Raw genomic sequence first — 4,406 nt, 5'->3', positions numbered from 1 at the left:
ATGGAACGTCTGGAGCAAGAGAATCTGGCACTCCGTGAAGAGATGACATCCGTGAATACCAAGTTGGACGAGTTGGCAGCTATGAAGACAAAGATGGAAGAGTTAACTAACCTGGTAAAGTTGTTGGCAGTTGCACAAGCTCCACCACCTCCTCCTCCTCCTCCTGTCAGCTTCGAGGTCGAAGCATTAGTTTCTACTGGACCTGAATGGACATTTTATGTCGACACTTCAAAGTACTCTGCACCACAACGCTCCATGCCCTGGGGCATGCCATCTTCTGCCGGTGAAATACCCCGCCCTACTACTTGTGAAAGTCTAATGCCTACTTTTCAACGTACAACTCCTGTTCCTCAGCAAGTTACGTCGATTCCTCCAGCTGCCATAACCTACTCAGCACATGCTGTCCATACTATCCCACAAGAAGAGGAACCCATCTTCCATTCTGGGAGTGTGGGGGCCTATGACAGGGTTGATGACCTACAAGAGAAGTATGATGAGTTGCAGCGGGAAATGAGAGCTCTCAGTGGGAAAGAAACTTTCGGGAAGACCGTTTATAACCTCTGCTTGGTACCAAACGTCCGGATACCCCACAAATTCAAGGTGCCAGATTTTGAAAAGTATAAAGGGAGCTCATGCCCTAAAGACCACCTGACAATGTATGTAAGGAAGATGTCCGTATATGCTAAAGATGATGAGGTCCTTATCTTCTTCTTTCAAGAAAGCTTGGTTAATCCCGCCTTGAAGTGGTATATGAACCTGGACAAGACTAGCATCCAAAATTTCCAGGATTTGTGTGATGCTTTTGTGCAACAAAATAACTACAATGTAGACATGGCTCCAGACCGGAGTGATCTTCAGTCTATGACTCAGGGAGACAAAGAAACATTCAAGGAATACGCTCAGCGGTGGAGAAATGTCGCTGCCCAAGTCAGCCCACGTATAGAAGAGAAGGAAATGACCAAACTTTTCTTAAAGACCCTCAATCAGTTCTACTACGTGAAGATGGTCGGAAGTGCGCCCAAGGACTTTGCAGAGATGGTCGGTATAGGTGTACAGTTAGAAGAAGGAGTCTGAGAAGGACGATTGGTCAAAGAAAGTGTCCCCGCTAGTAGTTCGAAAAAGAAAGAGCAGGAGGTTAGTATGGTGAAAGGGCATCCTCAGCAAAAATATATGGCCTACCAACAAGTGGCTGCTATTACACCCGCTACCAATGCCATTCAACTACCGCTTTATCAGCCTGAACAACTGTATCAGCAGCAACAGCCTCGACAACAGGCTCCGAGGACACGATTTGATTCGATTCCCATGAAGTACGCTGAGTTGCTCCCATCTTTACTCAAAGGGAAGTATGTCCAGACCAGGCCGCCTCCTCCGATGCCCAAGAAATTGCCAGCAGGGTTTAGAGCCGACCTCTCATGTGTCTTCCATCAAGGGGCGCCAGGTCACGATGTTGAGCGCTGTTATGCTTTGAGGAATTCAGTTCAAGATTTAGTCGAAGCCAAGATCCTGTCCTTCACAGACTTGAATCCAAATGTGCAAAGCTAATCTGATACCGAATCCCCGTACCTAGTATTGTGTCACATGGAGTGATTAGCCATAATTGCGTCGATGTTGACGTTCCTTCCGCTGCTTTTCATTCAATTAATTTTTGTTTGTTGCTTTTCGCTTTTCAAAAATATCCTTTCGTCCTGCCCGAGACGAAAGTGAATTTGTGTAGGGCTCTTTTTGCTTTAAGTATTGTCATCATTAATAAAAAGGTCGTTTTGATCCCGACTTTGTTTTATTTTGTGTTTTTTCTGGAAAAATGGTAATACAAAGAACCTTAAATGAATAATCTTTTCCAAATGTCTACATACAATCATTCACTTTCTAAAATCAAACATAAATGCAGATTAAACATTGATAAGCCCGTTGAACACATTAACTGTGTACTCTCTCCTGAATTTGAATTCCCTGTGTATGAGGCGAAAGAAGAAGAGAATGAAGAGACTCCCAACAAGATCTCTCGCATGCTGGGGCATCGAAGCTGCAAACAAAAAAAACAAGAAGATTGCAGTCATTTCCTAAGTCCAGTATGAGATGTTACCGTTGCCTCGCATGGATATCGTACTTCAATACACATTTCAACAGGGGCAACCCCCCCTCCTTCCCCAATATACAACATGGAAGTTGTGCTTCCCGTGGAGGTTTGGAGTCCTGTCAATAGGAGTTCTGCTGAAATCCCAGCTCGATTGAACTTTAAATAGATGACAACCTTGTATAACTACATCAAAAGAGGTTGAAACGAACTTCCAACAAGAAGGTTCGTCCCCGTGAAATTCAAAAAGGAGACTCTGTGCTCAAAAAGGTACCATATTTTCAACCGGACTCCTGGGGAAAGTGGACGCCTAACTATGAAGGCCCATGTGCAATGAATTTTGTGATTACGGATAGTGACAGACACACACATCCTATGAATGCCAGTGCAGTCAAGAAATACTCCATCAAAAAATATGAGCTCGATAAGTCGCAAACCTGAAAAGGCGGCTTAGGCAACAATGAGCGTCTCGGTGGACTGAAAACCCAAAAGGGCGGTCCATGCAAAAATTAGAGACATGAACAAAAATGATTATCCTGATAGGTCGAAACTCGAAAGGGCGATCTATGCAAAAGTTAAGGATCATGACAAGTAACTGCATCAGTCAGCACAGTCCATTTGGGGCATACATGCTATCAAAGAACCTCCAATTCGAAGCTTGGGGCATCAAGCTATCAAAAGAACCTCCGATTCAAAGCGTCCACAAATCAAAGACTCGAAACAGGGGAAATCAAAGACTCGAAACAGGGGCATTCAAAGACTCGAAACAGGGGCATTCAAAGTTGTTAGAGAATATAACGGTTATTGTGTTCAATGTACCTTCCCATATATTTACCATTTTCCAAATTTTTCAAAGATCTGTGGGGCCACGCCATTGGCAGGCCACCACTCAATTCATCAAATTTGAGCTTGTGCCCATTTATTTGGAACTCTCGTTTATTCTATTTGCAAAATTTCTTCTATTTTTGATGGCAATACTTGAAGCAAAAATTTTCACAATACAAAACCTTTTTTACATCTTTTGAAAAGTGTGAACAACAGACACACTCTCTTTGAACTTATGAGTAGGTGAAGCGTACATCAGCATCCGCCTCGAGAACAGTTACATTCCGGAAGAGAAACATAGCTAAGCACTATGGAGAGGACTTCTGCCTTGAGCAAAGATGCTGTCACAGTCCAAAAAAAAAGTTACAAATAAAAATACAAAAATAAAAGCTCGCTAAGTTGAAAACCCGAAAGGGCGGCTTAGGCAATAGAGAGCGTCCCGGTGGACTGAAGACCCGAAAGGGCGGTCCATGCAAAAGTTAGGGATTTTCAAAAAACAAAAACAATAAAACAAAAAACATGACTGTTGAAGCATTCCAGAGGAAGTACACTCTGTGCCGGTTTACAAATGGCGACTTCTTCCAGACTTTTGGTCAACAATGGGCTTTATCCCTAGGAGCATCAACTGCTACCTTGTGCCTGACTTTACCCCGTCAACGGCTCAATTGGTTCACGATAGTATTATCTCCAAGGAAGTTTGCTGAGTGTTTGTACTGCAACGTCAATCCCCTCCCCATCTTACCTGTCCTTGTCTCGTCTCACAGAGTCCACCTGTCACATGCAGTTTATACAGTCGTACAAGTTACATTCATACATTCATATGTTCATACTTTCATACATCAATACTTTCACATATTCATACACAACATATACACCACATCATTCATACATGGTTGCATTAGTCACTCAAAGTCTTATTTTTCTGTATCCTCTTAGGTCGGTCTTCACTCAACCTTTATCTTATCAAGTGTGTCATTTCCCGGTTTATCGGATTACGGAATATCAAATGTGTCCTTCCCCGGTTTATCGGATTACGGAATATCAAATGTGTCATTCCCCGGTTTATCGGATTATGGAATATCAAATGTGTCTTTCCCCGCGTTGTTGGATTACGGAATGTCAAGTGTGTCATTCCCCGGTTTATCGGATTACAGAATATCAAATGTGTCCTTCCCCGGTTTATCGGATTACAGAATATCAATTGTGTCATTCCCCAGTTTATCGGATTACGGAATATCAAATGTGTCTTTCCCCGCGTTGTCGGATTACAGAATGTCAACAGTCTCATTCCCCGGTTTATCGGATCACGGAATATAAAAAGTGTTTCATTCCCCGGCTTATCGGATTACGGAATATCAAGTGTTTCATTCTCCGGATTGTCGGATCACCGAATATCAAGTGTTTCATTCCCCGTTTTGTCGGATGACGGAATGTCAATAGTGTCATCTCCCGGTATGTCGGATGACAAGACGTCACTCAATTTCTATTTTCTCAAGTGTCATTC

At 43.0% G+C, this 4,406-nt stretch overlaps 1 pseudogene; it reads left to right on the top strand.

Moving 5' to 3' along the window:
• LOC146899511 (uncharacterized) lies at positions 1-1,545 on the top strand (annotated as a pseudogene).
• The last annotated feature ends 2,861 nt before the right edge of the window (positions 1,546-4,406 follow it).

The sequence above is a fragment of the Medicago sativa genome, chromosome 8, assembly GCF_051527215.1.
Source record: "Medicago sativa cultivar Bolivia chromosome 8, Bolivia_mono, whole genome shotgun sequence".
Classification (NCBI taxonomy): Eukaryota; Viridiplantae; Streptophyta; class Magnoliopsida; order Fabales; family Fabaceae; genus Medicago; species Medicago sativa.
The sequence above is the reverse complement of the archived record's forward strand: the minus strand, read 5'-3'. Positions and strand labels throughout refer to the sequence as shown.